At 35.6% G+C, this 26,781-nt stretch overlaps 2 long non-coding RNA genes across 2 annotated transcripts; one reads left to right on the top strand and one right to left on the bottom strand.

Annotated features, from left to right (window-relative positions):
* Positions 1–11,601: 11,601 nt before the first annotated feature.
* On the top strand, positions 11,602–11,957 carry LOC126630569 (uncharacterized). The gene is made up of 2 exons (XR_007626036.1): positions 11,602–11,680; positions 11,737–11,957. It is a non-coding gene; the product is annotated as an uncharacterized LOC126630569 (long non-coding RNA).
* A 7,579-nt stretch (positions 11,958–19,536) lies between these two features.
* Positions 19,537–26,557, bottom strand: LOC126630570 (uncharacterized). Its single transcript, XR_007626037.1, has 2 exons — positions 26,499–26,557; positions 19,537–19,666 (listed from the first exon to the last, which is right to left on the bottom strand). It is a non-coding gene; the product is annotated as an uncharacterized LOC126630570 (long non-coding RNA).
* Between the last annotated feature and the right edge of the window lie 224 nt (positions 26,558–26,781).

A 26,781-nucleotide genomic window follows, 5' to 3' on the forward strand; every position in this document is an offset into this window, starting at 1 on the left:
AAACCTTCAATGCCAAAAATGAAGGATATATATTTATATATTACTGCAGCATCATATGCCGTCTGATATATGTACACATATTATGCTTTGCAAGAATATATGACTTTATGCTTTGTCTAGATTTATTGTTTTGTTTTAAGAATTGTTGTGGTGCCAACAGATTTACTTGAGTATGACAAGAGGTGTTTATATTTGTACGTGATTCAATATTTTAGTGGATAGGGTATTTGTCATTGAAAAAAACTGACCTGACTACTATTATCACATCAAATAATTCTTGCACATTTGCACGGGTTCAAAACACCTCTCTCCCCTAATGGAGTATGATTCTCTCTCCTCCCCTTCCCTTCTCTCTCACTTTCCTCTTCGTCTTTCTTTCTCTATAAAGAAGTCAACATGTTGACATAACTTAATTATAATAGTTTCGAACACTCCCCTTCTCCATAATAATAGTAATAATGATATTTAAAAAAGAACAAAAAATGGTGTTTATACTTCTAGTTTGCTTGTGTTTCCTTATTCTTATTTGTTTCTTTTTACTTTTTATTTATTGATAATTGCTTGTAGTTTTGGGCCTTTATGGTTGGATTTTGTACATCTATGAGTCAGTTTGTTTCTTGAGCTTTTGGACCACACTTGGCCCAGTAGGTATTTTGAATAACCATTCAATTGGGCCTTGGTTCATATTAAGGTGTTTGGAGTTTGATAAATCAAATCCAATCAAAGTTCTTGTATTTATTTTTTATTTTTTATTTTTTTATACAAGCGATATAGCCATATAGGAAAGAAAAAAGATAATTGATCACAAGGCTTATATTGACTATTTTATGGGTGGTTTAGGGATATGCTGGGGTTTGCTAGCGAACTGTGGTGTGTGTGCAAGTGCATGATGGAGCAAAAGCTTTTGTTCTTCGATGATTATAAGATAAGAAAATCTTATGTCTCGATCATTTTTAATTAATTAATAAAATTTACATTGGAGGGTCTAAGTTCTTTTAGCAGTCGTACAAGTTCTTAATCGTATTTAGTTATCTAAAAAAAAATTGACATTATTATGTAACCAAGATAACATCGCGTTTTCCTAAGGAGTTGTTGGTTTTTCTCTAGTACCATTTGTTATGATCCAAGAGTTCATCCATGAGTGCTAGTTGAAGTTGATTTTGGACTTCTAACCGTTACTTAGGTATCGAAGAACTCCACATCACATGTGAGATTCGAGGTATCATTGTATTATAGGAAGCTTTTTTAACACTTGACCAAGATATTTACCAAATTAATTTAGCATTTATTTTGTGTAAACTCGACTAGAGACCTTGCCCCTACAATGAACTAAAATTTGATTGACGATCTCATTTCGGAAGCCAACTCCGTCTTGACTGTAAAATTACTTTTGAGTGCTATATTGGCACCCAAATGAAGGTGTTTTTATTTTTTATTTTTTATTTTTTTAAGTTAGGTTCCCATCCCTAGTGATGATAATTACTTGATTGAAATCTTGTGTCCTTTTAACTTTTGATTGAAGTGCTTGATTTTTTTTTTAATTTTATTATTATTGAGGGGAGGGGGAAGGATTCGAAACTATTACAATAACTTAGGGGAGGGGAGAGTTTCAAATTCGAGACACATGAGTGGAAAACCAACACTCTATCCACTAGGATGTTAGACCACATAAAAGTCCTTGACTTCATTCCACATTAGTATTTTATATTATTTTTATTATAAATAAGTATTTAATTGAGTGTTTAACTCCTCTATTTTGGGCAACTAATTATCATCCTAAATTAAATTATTTTTAATACAATTAAACCTTTAAATCCTTTCTTCATTTTTTTGAATCAATCGAAAAAATAAAATGACCACAAAACTACTACCATCTATGTAAGTGGCCAAAATATACTTAGGATATTTAGATTTGGCTCCAAAATATCAACATGTTTTGGAGTAAAAAAATATCGCGTTTTTTTAAGGTGTGGACCTCGCGTGCGGACCAAATATGGGCCATTGGATGAAATCTGAACTGGCGAAAAACGAATCCACCATAATGAGCTTAGGGTAAAACCGGGTCATAAATGGCCCGACACTTATTAAAATGGTACCCGACATGGATTCAAAATTTCTTGGGATTTAAACTGTCCCTCCCTGACATCAACACTTACCATCTTTAATAAGTCTTGTCCTCCAAAAAAGATCTCTCTCCTGCGTTTGCTCAAACATTGTTGCCGTCGAAAACATCATTCCCGTTAAAAAACTTGCTTCTCATTCTAAACCTTGTTATAGTTGTTCGGTGCTTGTGAGCCTTACAGAAATTCTAGACATCATTGAAGAAAGTCAAGAGAGTTTGGTTGAAGGCTGGGCAGTCGGTTCCACATAAAGGATGTGTTATTTGCTTCCTTTGAGCTAGGTTGAAAGTGCTTCTGCAATAACCGACGTCATATTTGATTCCCCCAGTGAATTTCAAATTTGGTGAGTTCTGAAAATGGAACCTTAGAATTTAATTTTGTTATTTTTGTTAATTAGTATAAACTATGTTAGGTGTACAGTTAATTATGCATGTTTGTTGATGTAATTAGTTGGAATTTGTGGATATATGTGAAATTTTTGAGAAATTTCGATGCGTTGTGAAATTATGAAACTATATTGACAGTTTGTGTAGAGGCTAGGTCGTTATATGTTGGTTTGGTAAAGTTGTAGTTTTGAGTAATGATTTATTTTTACATTTGAATCATTGTTAGTTTTATGGTTGCAGGGATTGATTTTGGATCTGACTTATTGTTAGTTTTATGGTCGGACTTGAAATTGCTTAAGTAATGATGTTTTGTTCACAGTAGATGTATAGCTATGAAGCTTTGGTGACAAGTTGTTGTAAGGTTATGCGTTGTTGATTGTTAATGTGCGTGTATTGTTATGTGTACATGATATGGCAACCTAGGATGTTCAACTAGCAACCAAAAAAGAAGAATCATATAGGAAAAGGGTAAACAACCTATCCCATGTTGAAAATGTGCCATAAATCCAATCATATGATGATACTTTACATGCATTTCACATGTTAAACTAAACTAGTTTTGTATATGGGCAAAGATTGTTGCTTAAAGCCATCTTATATAAATGTTATATGCTTAAACAATAAGTTCGAGGAATATGTAATTGGGAGAATGTGATCTAAAGAAGTTAGATTCATGAGGCCATTCTCTTTCGTACACATATCCTAAACGTTCTTGATCATAGGATTGCCAATTGGGCATTGGCAATCCATTAAAATCAGTACATGCTATGTCTTATCTTAAGAGAGTGAATGGTCTCGAGTCATTGGTGTGATTGACACTAAGATAAGTATGTAGGTGCTTAATAAAGAATGAGTCCATTGAACGTGATCAACGAAAAGTTCTCTTACTTATGTCACATGAGAGAACTCATGGTTGGGATAATGCAAAGTAGTTCTTCGACTTGAGACACCATCATTGTCTTATGGTTAGGTCTTTAATCTTTGATTATATTAAAGGTATTTTGTTGAGGGTGTCCACGGCATTGTTGGGGTTAAGCTACCTAGTTGTAGAGGCATGTGAATGTGCAACAAAGGATCTCTAACCTTCAAACTGTTAAAGGAGAATACACTATGATATGGTTAAGAGTCTAGGGCCATAGCATTTGAATCTAGATTTAGGAAGTATGTTCCAAATCACATTCAAGGTAATCATATAAATGAGAGGATCATATTGGATAGTAGACTTAAATAAACTATCATCCAAACAATGTAATCAAGAGTATTGGTTTAGAGAAGGACCATATTACATTGTAATCCTAAACTAAATAGGTTCTCCACCTTTTTTGTTTAACTTGGGTAGCCATGACATGCTGCTAGGTGTCACTCATGGTTTGTGAAAGCCCTAAAGATTAGAAATCACTAATCTTTGTTAAAGGGACAATTGAAGGTAAGTTTCAATTCACAATTGATTAGTAAGGGATCTAATTGCCCACTACCCAGCTAATTAGAACCTAATGGATCGTACACCTTGTAAGGTGGAGATTGAAGAAACAACGGAGTTGAGTAGGGACAATTAAATGGTTTAATTGTTTATGGCTAGCATTAACAAATATGTAAATTAATCAAACGAATAAGTTCGTGTTAGCTTTTGATTAATTGTTGGACCTTACGGCCCAATGAGCTTAGAACCATCAAGCCCATTAACTTTAGTTGTATGACAACTTAATGACTAAAGACTCAAAAGGGCCCCAAAAGCTTTTAAAAGGCCGACCATAGCATGAAGGAAAGGTTTTGTTCTTCTTGTCACTTAAGTGAAGTGACTACAAAAAGGAATTTATAGCCAAAATTCATTAGTGTTCTCTTTGAGGCAATTAGAGAGAACAAAAGCTCTCATTCCACCAATAGGAGGCAGGTCATTTAGGGAGTTTTTACTAGCATCAAATTCTCCCCAAAGTCACTCATCTCTTCTCCATCCTCTCCTTGGTGTGGTGATGTTAAAGGTTCCCTTTCTTGGAAACTTGAAGAATCTATTCATCCATCTTTTCAAGAAATTCATGGAGCAAAGAATCAAGGAATGAAGATGTGAAGTCTAGACTTAAGTGTTTGGCTTTCCTTATTAAATATTGTAATTGAACCACACATGCTCAATCTAGCTTTAGGCTATTATCTGTTTATGAGTTGTCTGCTGGGAATAAATGTTCAAGAATGCGGTAGATCTCACTTCAAAAGGTTTGTTCATGCATGTGCACTTCATGCCTATATTCTTGTTACATTCTAACTAGTTTGGTTGGCTTGTTAGTTTTATGTGCTGATTTCCAGTTGTATGGGCACATAAATTAAGACAGCCCACATGGGCTGACTGACACCCTTTTGTTGGTGGTCAATTTCTGGCCCTTAATCTGCTCAGATTGTCTGCTAGGTTGACAAATGGCTTTTGTCCTTGGATGTGCAAAAAGATCATATTTGTCTACATAACCTCAGTTAAGGTTTTCATATTCTTTGGTCAGGGATTCTACATTTTTCACAAGAGTGTTCTTAATGCTTTTGAGCTAGCTTTTGGTGTTCCTCTTTAGAAACCATTTCCCAAAAAAATCACATTGATGCACTAAACACCCAAATCATTGTATATTAGGGTATCATTGTCTTTGTGATTTTGTTTTAAGTTTGTGGCTAGAAGATTTATACTTTATGTCAAGACTGTTTCCAAGCTTGTAGATGCCTCTTATGTTCTTACTTGAAACCCCAACCACAAATCACATTCATAATTGTTTGATAAACAATTCAGAAAGATTTTCAAGAACAAGGGCAATGATGTCAAAAGGACTGGAGAATCATCAACAAATCACATGACTCAATCTCATGGAAAGTTTAGTTTTGGAAGAAAACAATGATAGTTTGTTGATAAAAGGCAAGTCATTCTCTAATGTACCCAAATATTTTGCTTGTGGTGGAAGTGGACAATGTGCTGCTGAGTGTGCAAATAACCAAGTGTCAAATCAAAAGCGTGATAAAGCCATGATGGTCCCATGGAATGATAGTGAAGATGAAGATTTTGTCTATTCTAACAAGTCATCAGATGTTGAAGAAGATGTTGTTGCCTTTACTACTACTGTCGAAGAAGTGTCAATTAATTAAAGAATTGGATTAATTGTCTCTTCTGTCTATTCTAACAAGTCATCAGGGGAGTTTTGTCTTTTTAAATAAAAATTGGATTTTCATTTCATTTAGCTCCATTTAAATCAATTCTATGGATACAAAAACCAAATGACATTGTTGCATTCTAGTTTAATTATTTAAAGTGTTAATTAATTAAAGAAAGGTGTTGTGTTCCTTTCAAGTGCAAATATAAGGATAGTATAATGGCACAAGTAAGGCTGTCGAACCACAAAGACTGATAATAACTCTACAAATTACTACCTTTATGTGAACCCTAACTAAGTAATGAAAATGAAAACTGAATTTAGATTTTTGTTTTGAAAGCTAAAGTAACTTAAAATGCAAGAGAATGTAAATATGAATAATATCATGATTCAGAAACGATGGGAATGGAACTAGGGATACTGATTTCACCATTACAAGCCAATTCCATAAAAATTAAGTCAAAACGCATTCAACTCTCCAATCTGCAACTAGGGTTTGTTTTACTCATTTATGATCATCCATTTGATGTGTGGTTGTGACCAAGTATTCCTAATTAGCAACCTAGTTGTGATGTTCAACTTAGATTGCCAAATAATAATCCATTAAGAACTAGAAAACTTCAAAGAACCAAAGAAATCACATGACAGGATGTATGCATAGCAGTTTCTTCATTCATTCACATGTCCACCAAGTTAAGCATGATGTGTACTATAACCTTGATCAAATAATTCATAAGCAACCCTAATGGTGATCAAACATTAAGATTAACAAACAAATTAAACTATAAAATCACTGAATGAAACAAGAACACATATTGGTAATTTGAATACTTTAACTTAATAACAAAGAGTAGTTTTGCAAGGCTACATCAAAATCCCCAGCTATGAACTTAATTACACAATATGATTTCAGAATATATAAATATCAAGAACAACATGATTGAAATTAAATTCATAGAAGAAACCCCCTTGAAGCAATTATGATGTTGAACTTCTCCAAGAACAACGCGGTTGCGTGGTTTCTTCGGTGGCAACGGATAGCGAAGGGAAATAGGGTTTTGTTTCTGGAAGAAAGGCCAAAAAAAGGGCAAAGAGAGAGCTATGGGTGACCCCCAAAGGGGCTTGTATAAAAGTGATATGAAACCCTAGTATTTATATGCTAAATGGGACTGTAGCTGATTGCAAGGTGATCCTAACCATTAAGCCAAAGTTTTGAACGTTTTTCCTTATTTGGCTATTCCAAATCAGGCTAGATTTTCCAATTCCTCTCCCATTCTGCTCCCGATCTTCTAACGAGCCATATTTGTCTTTGATTCTTTATTTGGGCTTCAAAACAAGTAACAACTTTATTTAGGATCCAAAATAGGCCAGTAAACTTCTTTCCAAGTTTGAATAAGTGTCAACCCCAAAAATGGCATGTTTTCACTTCTTTTGCCTTCAAATTGATCATAAAGTACATGTAACTGCACACAAACACAAATAAGGTAAAATGCAACCATTTTAACTCAAAAACATCACGAAGAGACTAGAAATGGATGGTATAAATGCATGAAATATATGAGCTATCAAAAGGGTGATTATGAACCTAAGCGTACGATAATTGAGTTATGTGATATGCCGTCTCTCAAATTTGTTTGAACCATGGGAATGTGTAGATTATAAAATTAGTTGTAATTTGATTGATGAAATGTTATAAAAGAGCATAAGCTCTTCTTTACATTAAAGTACTCATTTCTTGTTTTATTTGATGTGCATGAAATTGGAATAGTTGGGTCCAAAGCCCAATAGATAAAGACACCTTATTATGATTAAACGCGTAACTAAAATCAATCACCATCCCTAGACCAAGATCTAATACTAGGCTCATGTTGGATCAAATCGAAGGTTCATAATAATCCTAAGACCCTAAGGCAACTATATAGTCCATTAAAGAATGCAAAGCTTAAGTTAATAGTACCATATACTCTTGCTTTAAAAACGTTTTACAAGCATAGTAGGAGTATCATATACTACTAAATCAATCACATGGACCCATAGTTGTGATATGACCAAAATAGTTTTAATTGAATTAAAATGTATATTAATATGTGATGAGACCTAAAACCCTCAATGATAGGAGCATATTTATGCGACTGAGTTAGCTTGTTCTCATGCATTTATGTTGTTATTTTTTAGTTAATTATGTATTTTAAGCTATTTTCGTGTGTTTGTAGGTCCATAGGCCTTATAAAGCAATAAGGTGCATTTTGGAGCAGTTTTGGGCTTGGAATGGATAGCACATGCATGAATCAAGGTGGATGGACGAAATTGAAGACTAAAGAGGCTAGGAATGTGTTAAAGAGAAAGAAGAATTAATGTAAAAAGGACAAAGAGCTCAACAACCAAAGAAGAAACATGAGTCAAGATTACCTTATTTTGATTTAACCTTTCTTAAACCTAATTCAACTAAGTTCCAGCCACAAGAAGGGTTCCCGAAGATATTAGGACACTAAATAAAGATTCTAGAAGCCTTAATCTCAGCCACAAAGAGGTGTCACTCCACCATTCACCTTCCATGCCGTGCCATCATCATTGTCCATTCCTTGCACTCATTTGATGCACCACTCCTTCACCTTTCCATCAATGCTGTGCACCACCATTGTCCCCTCCATTGATCCAGATTTCATGCACCATTGCACTCCCTTTGGATTCCTATGCTGTGCATCATCATCCATGTTCCCTCCATCCTTTGTCTACCATGTGCACAATATTCTTGTCCACTCCATGCACTCATTGCTGCACAATTCCTTGTTCCCTCCATCATTTCAGATTTCATGCATCATTTCATCACTTTAACCTTCATTCCATGCACTCATTGCTGCATCATCACTCCATTTTACCCCTCATGCTTTGCATCATCACTTCACTTTCACCCTTGAATCATTGACACACCATTCCTTGTTCCCTCCATCATTTCAAATTTCATGCATCATTTCATCACTTTAACCTCCACTCCATGCACTTATTGCTGCACCATCACTCCATTTTACCCCCCCCATGTTTTGCATCATCACTTCACTTTCACCCTTGAATCATTGCACACACCACTCCATGTTCCCTTCCATTGCCGTGCACTCCCTCTATAAAAGGAGTGTGTTTAACAACCATAGAGGGTAGATTTTGTTAGAGCATTCACCACCATTTCAACACAACCTTCATCCAAACGCATCCATTCATCTTCACATCCATTCCTCCATACAAACAAACCTTCAAACACTCACCAACACCTTGTGCCATAGCAAAGGAAGGGAAGGAAAGTTCTTGGATGTGCTTGCTCTTCAACTTGGATCGTTGGAGCATTTATGTGTTTTCTTTCTTTTGTTTCCAATGTTTAAATTCATTTTCTTTCGTTTTGTTGTGAACATGAGTGGCTAACCCCTCTTGGCTAGGGGTGATTTCGAAGCCATGATTATGTGTGCAATATGATTTGATAAATTCCAGTTATGAATTCTTGAATCGTGAATGCAATTGGCTTAACTATTTGATTGATAACTTATTTGTATTTGTTAATTAAGGGTCGACACTTAATTGGCATGCATAAATCCGTTGCTAGAGTATAAGGAAGTTTCACATAATCGTTACAAACTTATATTCACATGTAGTGAAGGTCGCTTATAAATGATCGCGTTAAATTCAATTCCTAGCATGAGTGACATGATGTCATAGTTGCAAGTGCTTTGTCAATGCTTATGATTTTCATTAAACGTAATGATCTTTGATTGTATCTCTATTATGATGTCATGTAGGGAACTTTTGAAGAATGTTTTGGGTTGTCGAATGATGTCATCCAATCCTAAAAAACAAGGAAAATCTGAGAGTTAACTAGTGATGTCACGGTTAATTTGGAGCATTGTCGTTCATAATTCAATGAAGTAGTAACTGGAAATCGAGTGGTTTGCATACATGTCATGTGTGGAGAAAAAGCCTCTAGCTATCCCATCATCCATCTAATTTCCTAAATTTGTTTTCAAACCTATTTTGAAGTTACAATTTGTTTTGTTATTCTAAGTTCATCCAAAACACAACCCCCCTTTACTTTCTTGTTTCAAATTGTTTTAAACTTGTTTTGTTTGTGTTCTAAGTGTTTTGAGTCAAGCCCAAACCTTATTTTCGTCCAAAATTGTGTTTAGTGTCAGAAACTGCCTAGTTGGTGTTTTTAGGCAGTTTTGAGTGTTTTTATCTTATTTTGAGTCTTGTGAACTAGTTTTGAGTCTTTTGAATCTATCCTATTTTTTTTAAGTTTGTTTTTGTGTCTTTAAGTCAATTTAGAATCAATTAGCAATCCTTCCTAATCCCCGGCCTAGAACGATCCCTACTTATACATATACTACAATTGTCAAAAAAGGGTTTAATTTGTGTGTTAAGTTAATTTTCGAATCACTCAATCAAACCAATATTAAGTTGACAATCGTGAGAGTGCTTTGAACACTTTTTCCTGGCCTTCCACCAAGGTAGGCTCTCTTCGAATGTACACAAGTGCACCACACTTTAACTATACATTACAGGGGCGCAAAGCATGCATTTACATTTAAGGAGTCTATTCCATACATTTGATGTTGTGAAGGTAGGCAACGAGTGTAACCAATAAGAAGACATTCTAAGGTCATGCTTGAACCCCTACACGAACAAGTATGGTGGGTAAGACTTAACTAAGTGAATGAAGTGCCAATAAGAAGATATTCTGAGGCATAGATTCTCTAGAGGCTAAATAAGATGGGAACTTACAAAAGTTGTAAATGAACAAGAGTTACTCTCTCATTATTATTAATGCTAGCCAATAATCAGATATGATGAGGTGGGCATGGTAATGGTGAGCCTCCTATACCCTACTAAGAGTTTCCTCCAAAACTCTCGAATTCCAATAAGAGCTATGAAATTTGACAAAATAGTGGGTGGTGCTATTTGATTTAAAGACCTGGATCAAGTGGCTTAAAATCAATCCATTTATATTTGTTATGTATTTATTTACCGATATATTTGCAAACGATATCCAAAACTTGACAAAGAAAAGCCGAAGACTTTAGTTTACATACTTGGTACCACAATCCCATAGATTGTCTTGGATGAATTGTATATGTACCTACTTGATCGGATCATATTTATATATATTTTTACTTCAAATTCACTCGTCTTTTCTTAGTTAGTTCCTTATATTTTTGAGCTATTTACGTTATTTTTGTGTTTATAGGATTTGTTATGCAAAGAAAATAAAAATGGCACAAATGAGTTTTAAATAATAAATTCGTCAAAAATTGCATCATGGTTTTGCTGATTTAGAAGGAATTTATTTTGTAATAATATTCTTGTGATTCTGATTTCAAATTATCAATCACTTGAATAAGGATTTAGTTCATCCAAGCTCAGCGGTTCCTCACCTACGCCCCTTCCAGCACGGGTGTACTTTTAACCCTATAGAAATGTACTCTTGCTTTACTAGACTTCATGAAAAATTGGAGAATACTGTGGCCTGGTGGCGTCTAGTTTAGCCCTTAAGGGCTTTAAAATCAGTTATCCTCGCTATTATAAAACCAGTGATGTTATCAGTATTGGATCTTTATTTTCTAAGAAGTTACTGCTGCTTTGTTTAAACTTGATCTTATGCAGATTGTTCTCAACAAAGTGTTGCTGGTGGGGACTAAAACAAGTACGTACATTGGAAAGCCAGTGGTGACAAATGCCGCTGTACATGCTGTCGTTGAAGAGCAGTGGACTCCACCCAATGTTAGCGTGCCTCTGTTGAATCTAGTGGACAAGGTATTTCAACTGAAGAAAAAGGGCAGCGAAAAAGAATAAACGCACTGAAGCCTTGTGCGGTGGGTAAAGAAAAAAAAAAGAATAAACAAAGCTGTTGGAGGGTGAGATGAGGCATTAGCCTCGGGGAATGACAGCTGCCTTTGCAGCGTGGTAGGAGAAAGGGGGGTCAGAAGAATAAACGGGAGAGACAGAAAAGCAGTACAGGGGGCTGTCTTTGCAGCTCAGAGGAGAGACTGTGGGCGCAGGAAATAATAGGAGGGCAGTGCAGGAAAAGAAGAAAAAGGCTGCCTTTGGGCAGCGTGAAGTGTGAGAAGGCAGGGAAGAAGCACAGCCAGCGCAGCGGAAATGGGGAGGACGCCAGTGAAGAAAGCAGCAAGCTGCTCTCTCTCTCTCGGTTAAATCTTTCCAAATTTATATTTCATTTCTATTTTAATAATGTGTAAATAAACTTATTTTGGCTAGAGGTTAATTCAAAGCCATGAATATATTTGTAATATGAATTGATTACCTTCAGTTGTGATTTTTGAGTTGTGATTTAATTTGCTTAACTGCTTGATTGATAACTTATTTTTGTATGTCGATTAAGAATGCATACTTAATTTACATGCATGAATTTGATGCTAGAATATAAGGGAGTTTCACCTAATCGTTATGAACTTATATTCACAAGTAGTGAAGGTTGCTAGTCACAATCACGTTAAGTAAATTTTTGGCATAAGTTTCATGCAAATCATAGTAACGAGTGCCTCGTCAATGCTTATGTTTTTCATAGAACTTAATGATTCTTGCTTGTATCTCTATTATGCAATTCATGTAGGGAACTTGTAGGGAATGTTTTGGGTTGTCGTATGCAATCATCCAACCCAATAACTTGTGGAAAAACTGAGGGTTAATTAGTGCAATTCACGGTTAATTTGGGGCGTTGAGATTTACAATTTATTGAAAGAACAACTGAAAATCAATTTAGGTTGCATATGTGTCATGTGTGGAGAAGAACCCTCTAGCTAGTCCGTCACCTATCCTTTCACCTTAATTTCATGCTTTTGTCAATTCTGTAATTTATTTAAGTTTAATTTACTTCTCGTTAAAACCAAACTACCCCCCATTATTAAATTATATTATTTAGTTAGTTTTCATTGTTGTTAGTCTTTTAATTCAATTTCCGTCCATTTCAGTTCCTAGTGTCTAAATTGATTGTTTTCATTATGTTGAGTCATTCTAAGTGTGTTTCGAGTTATTAGAGTTTTTAGCCTAGTTTTGTATCCTTGAGTCTTGTTTAATATTTTTTAAATTAATTTAGAATAGATTAGCAATCCCTCCTAATCCCCGGCCTAGAACGATACCCTACTTACATCTATACTACAATTGTCAAAAAGAGGGTTTAATTTGTGTGTCAAGTAATTTTCACATCACTACTCCTCACAATCTTCCGATTGATAATGTATCATTGGAAGAACATGTTAGGCATGTCTATCATAAAGATGATAACACAAACACTAGTGCTTGTTTCTTTGGTAAATGAACAAGGAATTTGACAAGTAATCACAAGGGCATGGACAATTTATATGCCATGATTCTTCGCTTACAAATTGTTGCATGAAGAAATGAGAATTGCCTCTTGAAATTTTGTAATCTTGTTTAGAACAAGATGGTTGTTTGACAAAAATAGTCCATCAATATGGACTAATGATGATTTTGAATCATTAAGTGATGAAAGTGTTAAACCACTTCACTAGATGGAAACTAAGCTAGGACTTCACCTTTGTGTCCTTATGCAAATGGTTCACTAGGTTTATTGTAAACTATATAGCGAACAACAACCACACGTTTTCCAAATCGTTTGATGTGTATAACACAATTGAAATATGATTCAAGATAGACAATGGGAGTTTAGGGACCATAACTATTGTAGTCGTAGGAGAAGTCCAATGAAGAAGGCAAAATAACTCTAAGGGAACAAACTTTCTTTATGAAATGATGGACATTGGAAGGGGTATTTGCAAGCATCATCTTGCAAGTGTCGAAGACACACCTTTCGAAGGTGTTATGAAATTATTCAGAACAGTTAGTTCTTCTGTTTGAATGTTTAATTCTGTATTAGTAACTATGATTGCAATCGTTATAAAATAGTGACTAATAAGAAGTAGAAGATTAATGAGAGAAGAGAAAGCACTTCACATTCAGAACGTGAATAAAGATATAGATCTCTGCCAAAGCAGATAGTACTTACTTCCTCATATGAACTCCCAAAGAAATTGGAAAAACAAAGATTGTCTTTACATCCCAATTTTGAATAAGGAACTTAATTCCATCACTATAATTTTAAGAGATGGATGGATTCTTTTGTTTGACAAAGCATTGTTCTTTATTAACAAATAATTGGATTAAAATAATCCGATTCATTGCCTCCATATTATAGAGATGATGTGACACCTCGAAAACATAAATTACAAGTTGGTCATAGATGGATGCTATGGATCGCTAGATTTGGATCCAATGCCTTCTTGTTAAACTTGTATAATGGTGAATTGTTAGAATCTTTGTTCTTTTGGAAAGAAAAAGAGTCACAAAGTTGTTGAGGTTAATTCACTCAGATGTTAGTGGAATATGTCCACTACATAATATTACTCATTTTGTGTGACATTCACCGAAGATCATTCTTGATTGGACTGTCATGTATTTTGAATGAACACAAGTTCGAATACTATGCAAAAAGTTTCAAAGAATTCAAGAATATAAGTTGATGAGTAAGACGTCTAAAGTATTTTCTCCTTAAATTTGATCAAAGGAAAATGAACATTTTAGAAGAGTTTCCTTTAAAGGTGTCAAGGAAAGCAGAATCATAAGATAATGGATTTCTCCATTAGGAGAAGAACGAACTCTAATTAGATATAGTTCATTACATATTATTAGATTACCCATATATAGGATATATACTTCTTAGACAATATGATTGTCAATAAAAATGTCTTCCAAAATGTTTCATTACTCCATAGGATGAAGTTGGAAAGAAGGACTAGTCTTAATCGAGTTAAGATTTGGGGTTGTGTGTGAATAAGCAATATTTGTTTGAGAATAATCTTGTGGGATATCCATAAATTAATCTTAGGATATCACTTCTATAAACCAACTAACAAGATAGTACTCAACAAATGTAACAACCTAGTTCCTACACCACGAGCTCCAAGATAGTCAAAAAGGATCTGTAAACTGTCTTAGTTGAATGGTTTGTACTTTATGACTATATCATAGAGTACATCTCTTAATTTGAAAGAAATAAGAATGAAAATCCTTATGACTACTTTGAGTGTGTGTATGACATATACTCAAGGAAATGGTATAATACCATTTGACTTGACATAGTGAAACCTTCAAATCTAATTGGTAGCTTAAGGTGGCTACAATAAAAGAGATTGGTCGACTTGGAAGAAACCGTCTTTGACATAGTCTTGGTTTCAATTAATTCAAAGATTGCTTGCTACAACTAAACGGTGATTCAACGTTTGGACATAATATGGATTTCCGAAACCATTATCAAGATAGTCTTGATGATATATGTCTAAGACTAGGAATCACAAGGTGTATAAGTTGTACAGATCCATCCACATGAACCTAAGCAAGCTAGTGGGAGCTATAAGCGTCTCATGAGAAAAAATGAATTTGTTTGATTTCTCATAAAGATGTTAATGAATCTTTTGTTTAATAGTTTTACAAAGATTAGTGGGAGTTAATCATATTCCTATATTTGAACATATACAATATATTAAATCTTGGAAATGAAAAAGGATTCTTCTTCGATAAAGTTATGACTTTAAATGTTCTATAATGATAGGGCGTATATGGGAGACATGGTCTATATATTTGGGATGGAAATCTATAATGATAGATTTTAAGATATAATTGGATTTTCTCAATCCCTATTAATAGATAAAAGATGCTAGGAAGTTTCTCAAATGATAAACTTCAAATGGAAGGACAATTCTAGTAAGACTAGGAAGTTGCTCTTCTTAAAGGGAATATGCCCTTTGGCTCACAAAGAAACAATGCGTAGATAGAATCTTGTATGCATGAGCATAAAGGTGATTTACATATTTCATATTGTATGAAAAACATTGATATGAGTTGTGCCAAGATCGGTACAAGAAGATATTAAAGCAAGCCCAGGATCATAACCATGGCAATTATCAAGTGAGTCTTTACGTTTTGAGAAATACTAAAGGAAAGGTTCCTAAAAAATGAGGAAGAATTAAAGTAACAAATGGAAATGTAAATATATTAGATTATGAATCTAATATCATATCCATCATTGGATATCTCTTCATTATGGCTGAAGAGGTAATTGGATAACTTTTTTTTTTTACTAAAGAGATATTTGGGTGGAAACACTAAGGGTAATAACCTTAATGTGTTCCATCATGCATGCAAAACATATTGCCATATAGAAGCTTACAACAATGTTGTTTGGATGGGAAAGTTCATTTATGAACTATCCATATGGTTCCAACCAGAAAGTGTCACTAGTGTATCCACACTACAACACTAATGGAGTGATAGCTCAAGCCAAGGAATCAAGGTCTCATTAAGATTTGAACATAAATGAGAGATTGAACCACATGATTTAGAATCACGTATATTTTTGATGTTGTTAATCTCAAGGTTGCTTCTGGGGATAACATATATAAATCCATTGTCTAGGCCTACTACTCAGCTATTTTTTAAATGAATTCAGAAGAGGTAACATCATTGATGACACAGCTGATTGGCTCTAGTACAAGTAGGAGATTGTAGAAAATGTGCCCTAAATCCAATCGTATGATGATACTTTACGAACATTTCACATGTTAAACTAAATTAGTTTAATATATAAGGGCAAATATTGTTTTTTTAAAGTTGTCTAATATAAATCTTATAAGCTTAAACAATAAGTCCAAGGAATATGTAATTAGGAGAATGGGATCTAAAAAATTTAGATTCATGAGGCCATTCTTTTTCGTACACATATCCTAAACGTTCATGATCATAGGATTGCCAACTGAGCATTAGCGATCCGTTAAGATCTGTACATGCTATGTCTTCTCCTAGAGAGTGATTGGTCTCGTGTCATTGGTGTGATTGACACCCAGACAAATATATAGGTCCTCAGAGGGGTTCTCTTACTCATGTCACATGAGAACTCATAGTTGGGATAATGCAAAGTAATCCTTTGACCTGAGACACCATAGTTGTCTTATGGTTAGGTCCTTAATCTTTGATTATGTTACAGGCATTCCGTTGAGGGTGTCCATGCCATCGTTGGGGTTAAGCTACCTAGTCGTAAAGGCATGTGAGTGTACAACAGGCGATCTCTAACCTTCAAACAATTGAAGGAGAATACTTTATGATATGATTAAGAGTCTATGGCCATAGCATTTGAATACCATTTAGGAAGTATGTTCCAAATCACATTCAAGGTATATCAACGAGAGGATCACATTGGATAGTAGACATGAATAAATCACCATCCAAACAATGTGATAAAGAGTATTGGTTTAGAGAATGATTGTATTGCAATGTAATCCCAAACTGAATAGGTTCTTCACCTCTTATGTTTAGCTTGAGTAGCCATGACATACTGCTAGGTGTCACTCATGGTTTGTGGAAGCCTTGAAGATTAGCAATCAATAATCTTCGTTAAAGGGAGAATTGAAAGCAAATTTCAATTCACAATCGATTAGTAAGAGCTCTAATCGCCCACTGCCTCGCTAATTAGAACCTAATGGATTGTACACTGTGTAAGGTAGAGATTGAAGAAACAAAAGAGTTGAGTAAAGGACATTTAAATGGTTTAATTGTTTATGGCTAGGATTAATTAATATGTTAATTTTTAATTGTTTATGGTTAGGATTAATTAATATGTTAATTAATCAAGCAAATATGTTTGTTTTAGCTTTTGAGTAATTGTTGGACTCAAGGCCCATTGGGCTTAGAATCGTCAAGTCCATTAACTTAAGTTGTATGACAACTTAATGCCTAAAGACTAAAAGGGCCCAAAGAGCCCAAAACCCTTTAGAAGGTCGGCCACAACATGAAGGAAAAGTATTGTTCTTTTTGTCACTTAAGTGAAGTGACTATAAAAAGGACTTTATAGCCAAAATTCATTAGGGTTCTCTTTGAGGCAATTTGAGAGAACAAAAACTCTGCTTCCACCTCTAGGAGGCCGGCCCTTTGGGGAGTTTTTACTAGCATTAAATTCTCCCTAAAGTCACTCATCTCTTCTTCATCCTTTTCTTGGTGTAGTGATGTTAGGGGTTCCCTTTCTTGGGAACTTGAAGAATCTATTCATCCATCTTTTCAAGAAATCCATGGAGCAAAGAAGTAAGGAATGAAGGCACTCTTTTTTGGGTGATTAGCCTATGCTTATAAAAAGAGGATTCAACAAAGGTATAAGAAACCTCGACTCTTTTCTCTTTGATTTGAGTTGAGTCTTGGTTCATAACTACTAGGCTTTGAATTTAATGGGCAAAGTTTTTGTTTTTTAGTACATATATGCATGCTTCTGCCTTTAATTGTTAATTCCTTGTGTAGACGTTGCTCAAATGAACTTAGTTTTTCACAAAAGTTTCCTTTATCTCAAGCCCCTTGTGTTAGGATTGATTAGCAAGAAGTTTAATGAGGCACTACTTGGTGCCTTTAGGGCATCCTGCTCTTTCCCCCTTTAGGGTGTGGATGAATTGGCCTAAACAATTGGTCCATAAGTTGTCACTCCGTAAAGTGGCAAATCAGAAGGTTAAAGACCTAGAAGGGTTGACCTATTTAATAGGTTATGAATTGACTCGATTTAAAAAGCAAGATTTATGCCTCATTATTGGGCTACGATGTGACTAACCCTATGACATATAGATTGAGCAATAAAGGATGAGGCTACAAAGGGAGTATTTTCTAGGGAAATTAGGGTTGGTACGTGAAAGTAGCAAGGGAGGAAATAAAAGCCGAAGCTGTCCCCAAGAAAGTCACTAAAAAAATATTTGTGACTTACGAGGAGCTTGAAAGGGCATTTAAGAATTGCAAGAATAGGGACAATGCTTTCAAGCTAGGTTCGACATACTTTGCCAAGGTTGTATTGATAGGGGTGAAGAACGATGTTGTTGTGAATCTAGACTATCTCGACCTCATGGAGAATATGGATTAGGTTCAGTAGCTTTGTGATGCGAAAATTAATTTAACACACAAATTAAACCCTCTTGTTGACGATTGTAGTACAGATGCAAGTAGGGATCATTCTAGGCTGGGGATTATGAGGGATTGCTAATCTACTCTAAACTGACTTAAAAACACAAAAATATACTTAAAAACACTTAACAAGACTCAGAAGAGTCAAAACAAACTTAAAATACTCAAAATAGCTTAAAACAACCAAATAGACACAAACTAGACACTAGGAATGACTTTGGACGAAAATTGACTTTTACTTGACTCAAAACACTTAAAAACACAAACTAAAATAGATTCTAACTAATTAGACACACTAAAGTAAAGGGGGATTGGGTTTTGGACGAAAATAAAGTAAAAACAAAACAGAAACTAGAACTAGACAGATTTGCACGAAATTGGGGGAAAATATGGGTGATGGGCTAGCTAGAGGGTCCTTCTCTACACATGACACACTTGCATACAAAATCAATCTCCTGTTGTTTCTTTCAATAAACCATAAATCTCAACGCCCCAGATTAACCGTGAAAGTGCACGCATTAACCCTCATATTTTCCTTATATCATTGAATTTGACGGAAATAGCACATCACAATCAAATTATTCTTCAAAAGTTCCCTACATGAAACGCATAATAGAGATACAATCAAAGATCATTAAGCTCTATGAAAATCATAAGCATTGACAAGGCACTCGTAACTATGAAAGCGCATGATACTTATACCAGGAATTTACTTAACACGATCGTGACCAACAACCTCCACTGCTTGTGAATATTAGTTCATAACGATTAGGTGAAACTCCCTTATATTCTAGCATCAAATTCATGCATGCAAACTAAGTGTCGACCCTCAATCAGCATACAAGAATAAGTTTTGAATTAAACAGTTAAGTAAGTTGCATTCATAATTTATGAAATCACAACTAGAAGTAATCAATTCATATTGAAAATATGTTTATGGCTTTGAAATTCCCCCTAGCCAAAAGGGGTTTAGTTCCTCATACTTGCAATTAAAAAGAAACAATTGAAATTAAACATTGAAAACCAAAGTAGAATACACCTAGAATGCTCCAACAATCTAAATTGAATGGCTAGCACAACTCCAAGCAATCATCCTTCCTTGCAAATATGTGGCACAAGGGTGTGAGTGGTGAATGGATGGTCTAAGGGTTGCAGCAGGTTATGTAGAGAGGGTTAGGGGTGTGTAGAGAATTTGTTGTGATGGGTGATAGAGGATGGATAGGTAGATAGGTGGATGGAATGACTGAGGAGAAGAGAAGAGAGCCCTAAAGGGTGCGGCAATATGTTATTTATATAGCAAAGTAAGTCAAAACCCGAAGGAATTAAAGCTAGGGTGCAGCAGAAAATAAAGGAAAAGGGAAATAAAGTTTTCATTATTTTAGATGGATTTTAACTCTAAATACACAAGGAAAAGGCTAAGTAAAATCAGAAATCAAGGGAGAAAGGGAAAGGAAAGTTACGGCAAGGACAAAGGGAAAGGGAAAAGGGAAAAAGGGAAAGAGGAAAGGGGAAGTTGCGGCAAGGGATGAAAAGGAAAGGGACACTCCTTTGCAGCTGGAACCTTGATAAATTAGGATTAGGAAAGGTCAAAACCAAAGTAGGAAACCTTGGCTAACATTCCTTCTTTGAGTAGGAATCCTCATTCTTCTAGGAGTCCTCATTCTTTTTGGAATCCTTCTTCAACTAGGAATCCTTCTTCAATTTCCTCTATACCCTTTGCTCCAAGCCTATGCTATTCATTCTATGTCCAAAACTGCTCCAAAAGGCTCCAAAATGCACTTCTTTGCCACATTAACCCTTTGGACCTATAAACACACGAAAATAGCTTAATATACTAAAATAACTAAGAACTAACAACATAAATGCAAGAAAACAAGCTAACTAAGTCGCATAAATATGCTCCTATCAAATTCCCCCACACTTAGCTTTTGCTAGTCCTCGAGCAAAATGAAATAAACGAAAGAAACAAAACACAATCTAGACCTTCCAACAATTGTCTTAGGGATTTCCAATAAATATGACATGCTAAAAATCATTACTTACACAGATTTTGGCCATCCTTACCCTCGAGCACATACTTAATCATAGTTACCATCACTAGCTCGCATGTAATCCATTAAAACAACATTTTGAATGTAGTAACATGCCTTAGAGAATTCCCTCAATTCCTTACTAGATATGCACTCAGTTTTTACTCAGATTTTCTGACTACACACCCTACACTAGGTATATGTGAGAAGATTGATGTAATCATGAAAACTAGTACTCACATATGTTATAACAAAGAAAGCAATTTTCTGGAATTATTAATGCATGTATATATATGATCTCATGAACGGAATGCCACTACTTAGGAGCGAGAACCAGGGATTCCATATGCTCATACCAATTCCAAACTCCACATATTGAAACACACAACACTCAAGATAGAAGTTAAGGGTTGTAATGGGGCTAAGGGTATTGGCTAACAAAGAAAGGTAAGGGATAAACAAAAGTTCTTAAAGAAATAGCAAGCAAAGTAATGAAATTGACACTTAGAATTCACTTTCGAAGGCAAAAATCAACTTTAAACACAAGGGAAGATTCATGCAATACTTAGGGTCAAATTCAAACTTTTGGACCCTTTCTTGAACAACCATCACATGTGAGTTCATTCTCACTTATTTTCAACTGTTTTTTTCATTCTTTTCACACTTTTTTCTTTTCTTTTTCTTTTTCCATGAATTTTTTTTATTATTTTTTTAAACCGTGCCTTTTTCTTTGGCACACAAAACATACACTTTGAAATCCTTCCCCCACACTTGTTTTTCTGCAAAAATCAAAAGGAATTCCCTCTAAGTCATGCTTCACTATTCTTTAAGAACAAGGGTATGGATAGTCCTAATCTAGGCTAGGTAGGGATAATATGGTTAACAAAGAAAATAGGCTAACGAAGGCTCAAAGGGGTTAAACCTACAAAACATATGACAAAGGGATGTGCTTTTTGGCTCTAGTTTAACTAAACAACTTCATCTTGAATATGTGTTATGCACTCAATATCATGCTTTGAATGGAACAGGCATGAGTTCTAGTATTTGGATCTATAGTGATGAAACGCATTCTAAGTAGCAACCAAGCAAAGAATAATGAGATCAAGCAACGACTTTAGAAAACAAGAATGCACAAATTAATAACTCTCCAAATAAACGTTTAGACTCAAGTCTCTCAGGGATGTAGCGTTTGTTTGAGTTCCTTTCTTCAAACATGTTACAAAAACTGATTTTTTTTCTTTTTGGATTACATGTGAATTCCTAAACGTCAACTACAACCAAGCATAAACCAAAGAGCATATTAAACTTCCACCCATGTTTGTAACTTTCTTTAACAGTCATGTACTTAAAAACCGAATCCTCATCATTGTGTTGGAAGGTACCCTAAAACACAAACACACAAAAATGACTCTTGTTGATATTTTTCAAAACATTTTTCGATTTTTTCTTTCTTTTTCTGTTATATGACATAAAAACACTTCAAACACACTAAAAACACTTAAAAATAGTGAGAAACAACATTAGAAATGATAGGTGATAAAATCCCACGAATATGCATAAACAACTTGTTTACCCCCCCCCCCACACTTAAATCAAACATTGTCCTCAATGTTTCAAACATAGACTCACACAAAAACAATCAAACAAACAACGAACTAACATGGCAAAATAAAACAGTAAAGAGAATGGTTTAGGAATGCAAATCTGATTGTGAAGTGATAATTCCCTCATTCCTTTGTTGAATGCATGGGTTGCCTCCCAAAAAACGCTTGCTTTAACGTCGTTCAGCCGGACGAAGACCTTCATTCATGCTTCATTAGACCCCATGGCATAGGGGGGTGTTTTTTCTATCACATGCTCATCGAATTGCCCCTGATTTGGCTCTATGAATGGAAGAGGATAGTGATCCTTCCTGATTGTGGCATTTAGCTTCCTAAAGTCAATGTAAATGCTTCCACCATTCTGGATTCGATGGGGGACCTGTACCAAAGAAGGTAACAACCTAATAGTTGAAATGGGAATTGAAATCGGACTATATTTTTTTTCCCCGATAAATCGGACTAGATGGCTCACTAATGTGTTGTAATGAAGTGGCAGCACTGTCAACAGATTCTCCAATGGTGCTCTCTGCCAGATTGTGCATTTTGAGGATAAGGTCGTGTTCTTTGTGCTCCACTCCAATACCCTCTTCGTTGGTGGTTTGGAATTCATCCTTCTTAATTGATGTTGCACGCTTCTACCCTATATTTTCAATTACATCAATGGCAAAACAAGAACGAACATCATTAAGATTCTCAATAGATTCAGGAATTTTAAAGTTAATCATATTGCCACCAAACGCCATTGTTAATGCTCTTTTGGCCACATCAATCTTGATTTGAGTTGTTTTCATGAAAGGTCGTCCAAGTAAGATTGACGATGGTGGAGAGTGGGCTGAATCCTCCATGTCAAGCACATAGAAATCTGAAGGAAAAATCAAGTGGTTTACCTGCACCAAAACATCATCCAAAACTTCTTTCGGGTATGCATTAGATCGATTGGCTAATTGAATAATAACACCATCATTTTTAAGCTCTTCTAAATTCATAGATGCATAAACAGAATATGGCATGACATTAATTGATGCACCTAAATCTAGCATAGCATGTTCAAACCTTGTATTACCAATGACACAAGGGATAGTGAAACTACCTAGATCTTTGCATTTAGGTGGCAGCTTTCTTTGCAACATTGCAGAGACATTCTCATTCACATGTACCGCCTCTTTCTCCCAAATCCGTTTCCTTGTTGTACAAAGCTTCTTAAAAAACTTAGCGTACTTCGGGATTTGTTTGATTGCATCCAAGAACAGGATATTGACTTCTACCTTCCTAAATGTCTCAAGAATGTCCATGTCACTTTCGTCCTTCTGTGTTTGCTTAAATCTGTGATGGAAAGGTACATTGGGTGGAATAAGGTTAGAATTAATAGAATTTGAGCCTTTCTTACCTGTGGTGGACATATTAGATGGATTAGGAAGTGCAGGAGGCTACGGCAAGGGTTGTGCATTCCTTGCCATGGCCTTGTCATGATTCTCCTCTTCGAATTGCAACTTCTCATCCTCTGTGTGACTTGATTTGGATGGTTGTGGATCCGTTCCTACTTCTTTTCCACTTCTCAATGTGATTGCCTTAACAGATTCAAAGCTTCCTTTTGGATTCGCAACGGTTGAACGAGGAAGTTTTCCTTGTTCTCTAAACTGCCCAAGGAACTCTGAAATCTACCCTATTTGCTTCTTCATGTCACTTATCTCATTGTCTTGATTTGCTATTCGATTGTTTTGATTTTGTAACGCTTGTGCAACAGTAGTTAATAATTGAATAGCTTGATCATTATCAAATAATGAACCTAAGGTGGTTTGGGCAGATTGTGGTTGGACTTGAGTAGGTGCGTATGGTCTTTGATACATCCTAGGGGGTTGTGGCCGAAATCCTCCTTGTTGAGCAGGTTGTTGTGGTTATCTCCACTTGAAATTTGGATGATCTCTCTACCCCGAATTGTAAGTGTTGGAGTAAGGGTTATTATGTTGCTGATTGTGGCCTTGAAAACCCCTGGCATTGAGGGTTTCCCATCCTCAATTCTCAATCAATTGAGGGCATTGGTGATTGAGATGTTCTTGCATTGAACACACTCCACATATGGCTGCATTTTGCATTTTTGATCCATCCACAACCTGTGACACAAGGGTAGTGAGGTTAGCTAATTGAGATTGAATTTCAGAAATTGCATTTACCTCATTAACTTGGGGTTGTTGCCGTGGGGCCTCTCTTTGTCCTACGCATTCATATTGTTGTGCATTTAAGGCTCGGTTGGCAATTAGGGTCTTGGCAACCACGAGTGTTTTGTCCACCAAAGCACCTCCAGCTGAAGCATCTAGCATTTGTCGTTCAATAGGAAGAAGTCATTCATAGAAATATTGAATGAGAAGTTCTTCTTTCATTTGGTGTTGGGGACATGATACAACAAGAGCTTTGAAACGTTCGTAGTATGCCGGAAAGGATTCTCCTTGATTTTGTTGAATACCACTGATCCGTTTCCTCAAAAGAATGATTCTTGATGTGGGAAAGAATTTCTCCAAAAATGCTCTTTTCATGCTCTCCCAAGATGTGACAGTTCCGGGAGCTAATTCGTACAACCAATCTTTAGCCTTGTCCATTAGAGAGAATGGAAAAGCTTTCATCTTCAATATGCTTCCATCAACGTTGACTGGAGTCATGCTTGAGCAAACCACTTCAAATTCTTTCAGGTGCTTGTTGGGATCCTCCACGGACAGCCCATGGTACTTTGGAATGTGATGTAGCAAACTGGACTTCAACTCAAACTCTTTGGTCTTGCCTTGAGCTGCCATGGGATATTGGATGCATAGGGGCATGGCATTGTCCAATCCCGAAGTGGAAAGCTCCTTGATTGTTCGATTGTTCGTTGCCATAACTTGTTCTTCCTCAAAAACCCTTGTCTTGGCCTCCTCTTGCTCTTCTACTTCTTCTTCTTCAAGCACGGGGTTAGGGCTAGGTGGATTGGATTCTCGCTGATTCCTCTTCCTTCTCAAAGTCCGCTCGAAATCATCGTCAAAGCCTATGACATGCTTATGAATCGGTTAAGAATTCCGAGTCATAAACTAGTACCTAAAACAAGAAAACAAAACAAGGTCAGAAACTAAAACAAAAACACACGAAAATAAACAAAAAGAAATAACAAGGGATTAGCAAAGTTGCCAATCCTCGGCAACGGCATCAAAAATTTGATGCGAAAATTAACTTAACACATAAATTAAACCCTCTTGTTGACGATTGTAATAAAGATGCAAGTAGGGATCATTCTAGGCCCGAGAATTAGGAGGGATTGCTAATCTACTCTAAATTGACTTAAAAACAAAAAAATAAACTTAAAAACACTTAACAAGACTCACAAGACTAAAAAAACTTAAAATACTCAAAACAGCTTAAAACAACCAAATTACTCAAACTAGACAATGGAATGACTTTGGACGAAAATTGACTTTTACTTGACTTAAAACACTTAAAAACACAAACCAAAACAGATTCTAACTAATTAGACACACTAAAGTAAAGGGGGATTGGGTTTTGGACGAAAATAAAGTAAAAACAAAACAGAAACTAGAACTAGACAGATTTGCACGAAATTGGGGGAAAAATGGGTGATGGGCTAGCTAAAGGGCCCTTCTCCACACATGACACACTTGCATACAAAATCAATCTCCAGTTGTTTCTTTCAATAAACCATAAATCTCAACGCCCCAGATTAACCGTGAAAGCGCACACATTAACCCTCAGATATTCCTTATATCATTGAATTGGACGGAAATAACGCATCGCAATCAAATTATTCTTCAAAAGTTCCCTACATGAAACGCATAATAGAGATACAATCAAAGATCATTAAGCTCTATGAAAATCATAAGCCAACAAGGCACTCGTAACTATGAAAGCGCATGATATTTATGCCAGGAATTTACTTAACACAATCGTTTTCAGCAACCTCTACTACTTGTGAATATAAGTTCATAACTATTAGGTGAAACTCCCTTATATTCTAGCATCAAATTCATGCATGCAAACTAAGTGTCGATCCTCAATCAACATACAAGAATAAGTTTTGAATCAAACAGTTAAGTAAATTGCATTCATAATTTATGAAATCACAACTAGATGTAATCAATTCATATTGCAAATATATTCATGGCTTTGAAATTCCCCTTAGCCAAAAGGGGTTTAGTTCCTCATACTTGCAATTAAATAGAAACAATTGAAATTAAACATTGAAAACCAAAGTAGAATACACCTAGAATGCTCCAGCAATCCAAATTGAATGGCTAGCACAACTCCAAGCAATCATCCTTCCTTGCAAATATGTGGCACAAGGGTGTGAGTGGTGAATAGATGGTCTAAGGGTTGCAGCAGGTTATGTAGAGAGGGTTAGGGGTGTGTAGAGAATCTATGGTGATGGGTGATAGAGGATGGATAGGTAGATAGGTGGATGGAATGGCTGAGGAGAAGAGAAGAGAGCCCTAAAGGGTGCGGCAATATGTTATTTATATAGCAAAGTAACTCAAAATCCTAAGGAA

The sequence above is a fragment of the Malus sylvestris genome, chromosome 7, assembly GCF_916048215.2.
Source record: "Malus sylvestris chromosome 7, drMalSylv7.2, whole genome shotgun sequence".
Classification (NCBI taxonomy): Eukaryota; Viridiplantae; Streptophyta; class Magnoliopsida; order Rosales; family Rosaceae; genus Malus; species Malus sylvestris.